An 11,272-nucleotide genomic window follows, 5' to 3' on the forward strand; every position below is an offset into this window, starting at 1 on the left:
GTGTGACGTCATGTATCACGTGATTCGGAGGCGCACAACCACAGCGACGGCGCGTGGTGGGCCCCCGTTTCTCCACTGTCGTGACGTCATCGTGTCACGTGGTGTGACGTCATGTATCACGTCATTTCGAGGCGCACAACCACAGCGACGGCGCGAGGTGGGCCCCCGTTTCGCCACTGTCGTGAAGTCATCGTGTCACGTGGTGTGACGTCATGTATCACGTGATTTGGAGGCGCATAACCACGGTGAAGGGCTGAAGTGGTAGCTAAAGTAGTATGCTTCGCATGAAAATAAAGAAACCACTGCCAAACAGGGCGGCAGGAAAGGATTTCCCGTTGCAGCACTTTAAGAGCCAAAGTGCCCCCTTAATTTTGGCCATAAATGTTGGAAAACGGAAAATGGATTGCATCGCAACCAGTTAACGTGCCATCTACTGTACCTAGTAATTAGCTAAACATCGCGATTTAACGGTTTTTGAGGACCTTTGGCGGTGGGAATGACATTGTTACAGCTCTGCAGCAGCCTCTCTCTGCATACGATGGACTCACGCTATTTGGTTCAGTATCAAGCGTTTAGCCTTTAGACGGCAGCAGTGTTTCGAGGAAGGGTACTGAAGGCAATGGAAGTTGGCGAACTTCAATGCAGTTGCACAACAAATGTCGCCGGTTTGTGGTTCCGAGCATCTCGGGCACAAGATGGACTTGTTGCAGACGCCACTGACTTGATCGACCCTCATGCAGCTCCTGCACTGTAGTAGCATATGTACGAAGGCCGAACGGGGTGCCGAAAGTGCCTAACCTCACATATTTCGGTATACAGACACCCTTGGTGGTCCGCGTGGCCCATTAAGACCTTCTGATGGTGCTGAACAGGAATTATTGAAATGCTGTTCGTGGCCGCGGATAAATGGAGAAATCGCTGTGACAGATGGTGATGTCGACGCTGCAAACTACGTCAGCTGTAATCTCGCTATCTTGGAGGCTAACAGGGCGTACGCTGATATTGCATAGTTTCGTGATGGGGGCCGGACATTCCGGTGCGCTTCGCTCCTAGACATCAATGGCAATGAAGTATTTATAGGGGTCTACAATATTCGTAGAACATATAACTGGCTTGCCTGGTGAAGAGGTTCAGGTTGGCTGTTGCTTGCATTGGTGTAAACAAATCGGTATGAGCCGGGGCACTTCGCGCTGTCATGATCGTTGACGGGTCTGATGACTCGGCTTCTCTGCGCCGTCTGCCCTTTGCCCTCCTACTAATGGCCGGTACGAACCCGTTGTAAATAGGTCCAGGAGAACATAAGGCATTTGTAGTGCCTCAGCAGCTCTTTGGGGCTGGATGAACCGAGCTGCATCAGATATTTTCACGATAAACGCTAGGTGGATTTACGCCGGCACGAAGTAACTCCCCCCCCACTGTAGCTCGCACAAGGAATCATCGAAAGATTCGTTTTTCCAAACCCGGAGGAGAGAGGATAAATGTACGTGTACATTTCCTCGTATTGAACGTTTACTGCATGCTCACAATTTTTGTTCGATACGTTTATTTGTTTTGCCTCATGGTGCCTCAGGTAGTCAGCAGAGGTGGAAAACCCTGGCGTTGTTGCGGCAAGAGGATGGCTAGTACACGTTGGCAGTGGTTTGCTGGCACTGCTATGTGATCATTCTTTCCTAGCCACTGCCATCCTCGTGTTTTGTCCCATGTTGTCCATCAGGCCGGTGCACATTGCTTGGTGCTCGCTTTTGTCCTGATGAGAAGCACCAGCTCGCTTTCACTGCAGGACAGCTGCAAATGCATAAAAGCACGGAAAAGACACTTTCGACAGCACTGAAGAGTTGAGCTGCACGAAGCACACGAAGAAAAGCTGAATGCGGACGCTATTCCACGAAATGTGCACTGATTTCGTGGTTTGTGGGTCTGCGCGGCTGCATTTACCAGCGTTCATTATTGCTGCCTCTGAAAAGTCAAAGCAGTGTTTCAACTTTTAGGCAGTGTTTGAGAAGGTAACCGAATGTGACTTACCGCTGTAAGTGAAGCTGAGTATATGTGTGACAAAGATACACCTGTGTCTAGATTAGCGACAAAAGCGAGACTGGCTGCTAGTTCTTACCTCAGTTACAGAAAACATCGTCCCAAGGACATGCTGCTCAGCTCCAACCCAAGTGGTACAACTCCGGGCCGCCAAGCAGGCCAAAGAGGGCTTCCGAACACCTAGTGCTATCAACAACTCTCAAACTCTGAGCCCTTGCAAAAGAATAAAGTTTCTGCTGCTCCGCTTGCTCCAAAGGACATCCTGAAATGACGCACAAATACTCATTTCGAAACCGACGTCATTGGTGCATTCCGGGTGCATTACTATGTTCACAGTGAAATTACTATATAACACCCCTCCGGATGATGTCCTCAGTCTCTGCATTACTGGGCATCACAAGGATGATAATTTCTCAAACTAGCCATGTACACGCACACATACCAGTAGCTTTCATCTATGAAACCCAACGAGTTAAAAATATATTTCTATACAATACAGCAAATTAAGATCATTCTGATGCAATAAATCTTTGGTCTTGATAATAAATTTTGAATGATATCAGCTGCTTGTTCATTTATTTACAAATACTGCTCTCACTTTTCTTAGAGGCAGAGGTGGGTTACAAAACATTTTTAACAATGTCAAGTAACATGGTTAGGCTTTTGTTAATATATCAGTGAGGTATCCATGAATGCCGAGAACCATCTAAGCTATTTCATATTCAACAGTATAGAAAAAGAAAAAATCTAAAGTTGCAATGAAAGGTATTTTGTTAAAACGAGCGAGTTAACTTTTCGGAAAGAGTATATGCCCTAATTGCTGCCGGAGTGAATTTTACCATGGAGATGGTGGAATTGGAGTCCGTAGCGAGCTATAGTCGTCGGTATCTGAAAGGCTGCATGAGGAACCTGTGGCCACAAGCGCAGGGATTAGTAAATCAGCCGCAACCAATCTTGCTGAATATGGCCGACATTTTGAAAAATTGCCTTGAAGGCAGAATACAGCATGAATGAAACAAAAGGAAGATGTTGCATATTTTCCGTTTAAATTTACATCAATGAGCAAGTAATTACGCTGTTTCTAAGAGTCAGTCATCTTTCTCGTGATAAGTCGACTATTGCATCCTTTTCTAAGAGCAAGCTGGGTTTGGAAGGGACATGTTTTTCGTAAAATATGGACATCCGCATGTACGCTCGCTTGATATAGAAGATGCTAACGCTATCTTCTCTGATCACGCTAGGTGCATTAATACTTTCGAGGCCTTAATAGTGAACAGAGAAACTGTTAAGTTATCTCGTTCATACTTGCACCTGAAGGTTTGACGGGGTCAGTTTTTCACTACAATTCCTGATGCACTAGATGAGCAACTTCAGCCGAGTCAATATAGGAGAAAAATTGAGTCAGTTGTGATCCTGCAGAAATCACATCTGCCCCACTTCAGGTTAGAACCACTCCCCTACAGCACCCCAAAAATGTTTCGGGAATCTAAGAATTAGACACACCGATACCCAGTGTGTTTTAGGCACCTGTGTGCACGTCACTGCAGCGATCACGTTTGGGGCAGATCAGGACTGAAGCACCGAGGACACTTGATTCATAGCTGATTAATCAGTGTGGTGTGGAAAATCTAACTTAGAACATCTTAGTATGTGCGCCCGTAGCTCCCGAACAAAGCGGTGATCGGTGGTTTACGCGACACTGCAGCTCAAGATTTTGTAGTTAAATTTTGCCACAATTGCAAATTCCTTGCCTTGGCCATACAAACTTTGATGTTGAAACCTGCGAAACAGATTCAGCCGACATATAAATCGCAAAGTGTTCATGATAGGCTACGTAATGTGCTAAACTAGGCGGGAGCTATGGTCGTGCTATTCGTTCTCATTTGTTGGCGCCTATGGCCGGATGTAAAAGTTTATGACCAGCTAGCTTTGTGGCTACCTTGCGAACCACCACTAGGTTCACAAGCTCACCTGGTCATGAATGCGTGAGGTCATGGGAACGAGTGTTGACTGTCTACGTCACGGAACGTTTCTGAGAACAGTTTGTGTTGTAAAGATTCACATCCAAGTGTTTTAAGACAATAGCTCCATGCGAACCTTTCTTAAATGACGATGCCGGTTGGTCAAGTGACCCAATAGTCTGTAGAGGGCTAACTATTTCTTGTTCTCACCTTTTTGTATCCGTGGCTGTTTTCGTCGTCCCAGCTGCTGAAGCAGGCTGCCTCTTTTCGCGGCACCCACGTGATGACTGCACAGGTGACAATGCCACGGGCGCACCTTCACTGATGTTTCAATCAGCAGAGGCTTTTCTTCCTGCTAATCTACAACGGCAGAGCATGCTCATTACAAATTGAGCTGCTACTGCAGCTTTACAGGTGGTAACAGAATTACTAGGAATAAGAAAACAATATAAGCTGCATTGCTTCGCTGCTTAGAGATGTCACCATATGTCACGCGTTGCAGTGTGCAGTTCAATATGCAGTGAGGAACATTCAGTTGCTGGTGGAAGAATGAACAAGATAGTTTTCAGGCCCACGCCGGCTCCGGGCTACACTGCACAGGTGCGCAGATGAGATCTAGAAGTGTGCGGGATAAAGTGCTGCATCTGGCCCATGAGAGGGTTAATTTTGGGGATATGAGAAAGAGCTTTCATGCAGTTGATGTATTTGGGCTTATCATACTGATTACTGTTCTAAACTGTCAAGTTTAGAGCCCCAAAAGGCTTTGGAAATGCCGTAAAGTGCGATTAATTTGAACCACTTGATACTGCTTGACGTGTACTGAAGTGCGCAGCACGCGGACGGTTTTGCAATTCACCTCCATCGAAATACAGCCCGCTTGAGAAAGCGGGGACGTTGTCTCAGGGGCCTTGAGATAACAAGCACATCGCCAAATCCATTCATCAACCGTGGTGGGACTAATACTGGCACCATATTATTTAATGTGCTCTAGAATATAATTGTACATCGGCGCTTTAAGCCTTTGCTTCTATCGAAATAGTGCCGTCACAGTAAGTATGATCAGTGGAACTCGCCAAAGTACTGAATAGTTTACATCAATTTCGGGCGGTCGACCACTGTGCCTCTGAGCAGTTTCAAAAGTGCAGCCAACACACATAAACACCTAGTTGAGAGACGAGCACTATAATATTTGTGTGCACTTCGACAATTTCACAAAAATATTATACATTTGACAATGCCTGGGAAATAGGAAAACATCAGAGCAAAAGTTCGCGCCAATACACAGCGGAATGGGTCCCAGCGGAAGTTGGCATCAACACACAGTGTAGTATGCAAGCAAGTAAGTTAGTCTGTACTCACCTTTTGTGCCGCAGCAACATTTAGATCACAGCAGATTCATGTATGGGAGCATTCAGCTGACATGAAGAATTCGCTGCAGTCAACGAACAGACCACTGCTGCAAGCTGGGAGGTGCGAAGAGGACGGCGATTGTGCTCAGCTTTGACTTCCAAAGAGGACGCAGAGTCTGCGATGGAGAAGGCGATTAGCAATGTTAAGGGCGCTGCAGATGGATGCGTAGATGGAACACAATTTGGGTCGTAGCTCGAAACGTTGAGACGAAACCAGAGCGGCATGAAGTATATGAAATGTGAGAATAAAAAATGCCAACACGTGTTAGCCACAGAAAAGTTAATCTATGTCTTATGAAACAGCTATAGTAACATAGGAGATACCAAGAAGAATTCTATGCAAGATCAGCGGGGAACCATGTGCTCTGATAGGATAAGGAAGCATGCAGTTGGATGATGGGCTATACTTAAAGCAAACGATGCCATGCCCATCAAAACGTACTATCATAAAGGCATTGCACTGTAAATTAGATTCGAGCAAATGAGTAATGATATGGACAAAACAAGCATTTTCCATTGCTTTAACGCACTGACTGATCAGGTTTGAACTGATGGAAACTATGGCGAATGGCATAACAGAGCCCCAGTACCACGTGTAGCGTACATGAGAACCCTACTATGCACAATGAGGGAACTGTTAGTTTAGTGTTTAGTTTATGGGGTTTGACGTCCCAAATCAACTTAGGCTATGGAAGACGCCGTAGTGAAGGGCTCGGGAAATTTTGACCAACTGGGCTTCTTCAACGTTATTGGATAAGAAGCAATACACCGAAGCCTGCGGACAACGTACAGAATCAGGGACTGTGCGGAAATCAGTTCACAAAGCGGTAAAAATGAACCAGGTGTAACAAAACAGAGCTGAAAGCTTGAAGGCTGTTTAAGAAAAAAACAACGTTCCAAGTATTCAGAAAAATGAAACGGAGTGACTCTCGGGGCAAAAAAAAATATTTCTGGTAAAGAGATAAACAGTATCATACCGGTCTCTTTTACAGGAACAGACATATTCCAAGAAAATGTGGCAAAATAGTTAATTCAGTCATTAAAAATCACAATGTTCCAAGAATTCAGAAAAATGAAATGGAGTCACTTTCAGGGCTAAAAAAATATTTCTGGTGAAGAGCTAAGCAGTATCACACTGGTCTCTTTGAAAGACACAGGCACGTTCCAAGGAAATGTGGCAAATAGTTAATTCAGTAATAAAAATTCTCAACAATGATCACATATCGCCAAATATCATTTCACCTATTTCTACAACAGAGAACTTGGAGCAAGAATTCATTGAATATTCAATTCAGTGAATGAATGAGCTAAGTAGATTATAGAGACATCTTCATCACCATCATCTTAGTTGTAGCCCACGCAGGAGAAAAGATTTTTAAGTATTCTGAGAACTAAGCGTGTTCCGCGCCAGCTGCAGCTACCCCATTCATGCCAATTTCGTAATCATGCCTGCGCACTACATCCCTCCGCACCTTTAGGAGCAAGCTTTCCAATGGTAGCTTCTCATGCAGAAAGCCTTAGCACCAGCTGCAGTGCAATTTCATACCCCCTGAAAGGATTCCAGAATGGTGGTCCAAAAATATAATATGCAGAAAACTAATGTGATGTTCAACAGTCTAGAAATAGGACAGCAGTTTACGATTGGTAGCGATGCACTAGAAGTGGTATGGGAATAAGTATACTTATAGCAGGTAGTGGCATCATAGTCAAAAACAAACTGAACAAACCGGCTTGGCCATCGCTTGTAATGTCAAGGCAGGATAACCGATGGTCCTTAAGAGTAACCGACTGAAATCCAAGAGGAGGAAGGCGTAGCAAGAGGCGGTAGAAAGTTAGGTGGGAGGATGAGGTTAAGAAATTTGCTGGGATAAGTTGCCACGGCTTGTCGAGCAGAGTTAATTGGTGAGAGATATGAAACCTTGTCATGAAGTGGGTGCGGTCAGGCTGATGATGATGATGATGATGAAAGTGTTGACAGCAAAGCATAATGTGTCGTAATACTTTGTAGAAATATTTACATCTTATCTGATATTTACCGTTTAAAGAACAGTTAGTAATTTTCTCTTCATACTAGAAATTGCGCAAAACACGGTGGTGCCACGTTCTCCGGTAAAATTTTGGCATAATTGCTTTGTCTCGTCAGAACAACCTTACCTCTGCGAACTCTAATTTACACCCATGGAGTCGGAAAAATTGGGAGAGGCCCTCGCTATCCGAACTGCATAAGGAAAACTGTGCCGGATGTCACATGCTACCGCAAGGACTACTGGGAAACATTGACCAATAGCGCAGCAAATTGTAACATTGAGTGCAGCGGTGCCGTCTGCGTCATCGTAGTCTGCGCATGCGCAAGCACTCGGAGACAGCGGCCAAATGGCGCGGGGGTGCCGTCAAATAAGGCTTCGAAAAAAGGGGCATGACGACCTCTCCCAAATTCATTCATTCCGCCATGTTTGCATAATGCTGAATGCACGTGTCTTTTTATCTTTTTTCAAGTTTCCATTCATTTAATATGCTTTGCGCTGTTTCGAATGCTAGTTAGTTAGTTATATTGATTTTAATGGCGCAAAAGCAACTGAGGCTATGATGCGCCAAACACAAGGTTGGAGGTTTTGTTAAAGGTGAAGCTTTTTATACTTAGAGTTTGTTTAAAACGCTGGCTTCCTCGAGAAACCTAAAAATACATGAGATGTCAACCAGTGCACGATCGCCTAAAAGTAGCATGGGGTGTAATGGAAGTCTTTCCCTATAAAATGTTGTAAAATATTTCTTTCTTAGTTCTTCTAGTTTGACACATGAAATTAAAATGTGGTTCACTGTGAGTTCAGCACCACACATTTCACAGAGAGGTGTGTTTTGTTTGGTTAGCAGAAAGTTGTGCGTGAGGTGGGTGTGTCCAATGCGGAGCCGAGATAAAATAACTTCGGTAAAACGTTCTTGATGCCTACATGATTGCCATTCCCCTAAAATGGGCTTAACAGAATGTAATTTGTTGTTTGCGTGCTCTTCCCATGCTGCCTGACACTTTTTTTTTTTTAGTTTACTGTATATAAATTTTAAACAATCCTTGTGCGGTATGTTCACTTGCTTTATTTGGCTATTCCGGGCTTGTGCAGCGCATACAAATTTCAACGTAATAAAAACAGTACATTGAAAGTACACTTCCCTTCGCACCTACCAGTCCGTGTTTTGAGCTGTTATGGCTGGATGGTGCCAGGTCTGCCAGATGGTGCCAGATCACAAGTAATGGTGTGCGAATCCTACTGTTTTTTAGATGAAACAGATTATTTGCTACTTGGCCAAATGTTCATACGCAACGAATCTTCATGTAAAACAGCGAATAGCCAGCGTGAGTGCTGAAACTGATGGAGTTAATGCAGTAGCTGTCAAAAGACGCGAAATTAATCTCCACAGTGAAACCTGCAGCAAGAAGGTCAGAATAATAACTCGCTGGCTGTCTTTTCAAGCACCTTAGAAAATTAAATTTCGCTAGTGACAACAACAGAGGACAAGCTAGCGCCACATCTAAATTTAATGCGAGGTTTGCTGACCTTAGCTGAGCCCTGAAGCATTGCCTACTCTTGAAAGATGTGCCTGAGCACTGTACACCGCTTAACAAATGGAATGAATCGCGGAGCAGACGAATGGCGACATCATGTGGTGCGGCATCGCACCAAGCACCGGTTCTAAAGTGCAGGCTTTACTAGCCTAGAGGCGCTGATTTCGTTGTGTCTGCACGAATGATCTTTTACAGGAGGAGCGTAGCTGCTCAAGCTAACACTCGGCGCACCACGTGAGTCTCAGCAGCTGTAGCCGCACGCTGCCCATCCAGTGTCTGACTATAGACGAAGCATGAATATATCGTCCTGGAGGGTGTGTATAATCATTTCGTTCACTTCTTTTGCATTGTGCGCGCCTGTTTTACACCCTTTTCCACATCTGCCTTACGCGAGTGCAGTTGAACAGGAAGTTCTTTATAAGGCATATTTCTCCAGAGAACACCAAACGTCCGCAGGACGTCCTCAAAAGGTCATAACGTCTTCATTCCGAACAGGACATTCTGAGCACTTTTTAGTGCATCACCACCCCAACGTCCTCATGAAGATGTCTTCTGTTCTTACTTCGCTGGACGACTGGAGGATGAAAATTTCTCAAATGTCCTACAAACGTCCTTTCACAGGACAGTATTGTGGCACTGAACTTAGGTAAAAGAAGCTTTATTCCTCGATCTCGGTCTTCATTTGTCAAAAACTGCTGGTTTATTATAAGATACTTATTTAAAATAATAATATAATGAAAAAAAACGTTTTTGACTAGAGGAAGTGTGGGCCTTGAGTAACTATTTTAAGATATTTTGGCTTTTAACCCTCTTCTTATGTACTTCACGCTTCTGATGGGATTGGACTGTTTAGATTTTGGGGTCATTAGTCCAAGTAGCTTTTGAACTACGGTGGGAGAGGTGTAGTCATCAGTGTATAAAAATATTGCATGAAGAACAATTACCTTGTACGTGCCAACAAATGAGGGTAACGAACCAGTTTAGAGCAAGGCAAAACTTTTGCATAATTTCTTTGCTAGAATCCAGAAAAATGAAGCAAAAAACAAACTGTTTCACAATCTCTATGCACACTGTTTACAATTAAGCAATATATTGACCCACATTCTCGGGGCTACATAATCATCTGACGTCGTGAAAAGGTACTCAAACCGTTCTCTAGAGGAAATTTGAGGATGTCCTGAGGACATACTGAGGCCGGACAGCAGCACTATGTGAGGACTTATTGAGGATCAGTAGAAGACGTCCTCAAGTTTACACAATGAGCTCAAAAATAATCCCCTGGACATCCAAAGGATGTATTTGTGTTGTCTGGAGGTAGTCTGAGTTGGTGATTAGTTTCTCCCCCTTTTTTATGTATTCCCTTTCAATGAGCTTTGTTTGTGTATAAATATGGCTTTAGTTCTTGCGTAAAGTTAAGTGACTGTTCACTACCGCTGTCAAAAGTGTTTAAGACATAATTGTTGCTAGTCCTAGGCTACACATCAAATACGCAAACAAAAATAAAAATTTCTGCTGCTTCTCCTCTGCTCCCAAAAAAACCCCCCTGAAATCTAGACACCTCCTCCGTCCCTCAAGATTTCAATTTCTCTGGAAACTCCTGCTTCCCCTGTAGGGCCAACGGCAGCCTGTGGGAAGTGAATGAGGCGCCGCTAGCAAGCAACGAGCAAACAAGCGCTAAATACCTGCAGTAGATTGGGGGCGCTTTGTGCGAAGCCAATCTTGCGGAAGGCTTTCCCGCACCTCCATGAGCAACACATGTTATAAAAGGCATTTTCTAGCTTTGTGTCTGCATTTCCATTCATTCGTCCCAACATTTGCGTATAGCATGTTAAAAAGGAATAAAGTTTATACCAACGTTCCTTACAATGGTCGTGCCTCGAGTGAAAAAAAAACAGAGGCTGTAAGAAAATTAGCGCACCTTCCGGCGGCGCCTGTGAAAGATGTATCATTTTCCTCACTACTTGCACACCAGTTACCTTGGGCTCGCAGTGGATGCAGCGCTTGAAGTGTTTCTCCGAGGACGTGACGAAATCGGTGCAGGCAGCAGGGCGGTATCCCCTGTTGTAATGATCGGAACTGAGCGTATGATCCAGCCCAACATTGGCTTCCAACGAAGACAGCCAGGCTGGAGAAGAGACGTAAAGATAATGTTGCGAAAAACAATCTTGATAGGCTTGTTCACTAAAGATTGTTTTACATAATAAGAGACTGGCGACACTCCAGGCATAAATTTCTTATGTGGCATCGAATAATAACTTTTGCTCGAAGTCGCAAACCTTGAAGTGGGCTGTGAGAGACGCCACTGTAGAAAG

The 11,272-nt window shown here is 44.3% G+C and overlaps 1 long non-coding RNA gene across 1 annotated transcript; it reads right to left on the reverse strand.

Moving 5' to 3' along the window:
* Positions 1-1,532: 1,532 nt before the first annotated feature.
* LOC149346491 (uncharacterized) lies at positions 1,533-11,066 on the reverse strand. Its single transcript, XR_016292083.1, has 4 exons — positions 10,937-11,066; positions 5,352-5,517; positions 4,203-4,352; positions 1,533-2,293 (listed from the first exon to the last, which is right to left on the reverse strand). It is a non-coding gene; the product is annotated as an uncharacterized LOC149346491 (long non-coding RNA).
* Between the last annotated feature and the right edge of the window lie 206 nt (positions 11,067-11,272).

The sequence above is a fragment of the Amblyomma mixtum genome, chromosome 4, assembly GCF_055824585.1.
Source record: "Amblyomma mixtum isolate Tamu chromosome 4, ASM5582458v1, whole genome shotgun sequence".
Classification (NCBI taxonomy): Eukaryota; Metazoa; Arthropoda; class Arachnida; order Ixodida; family Ixodidae; genus Amblyomma; species Amblyomma mixtum.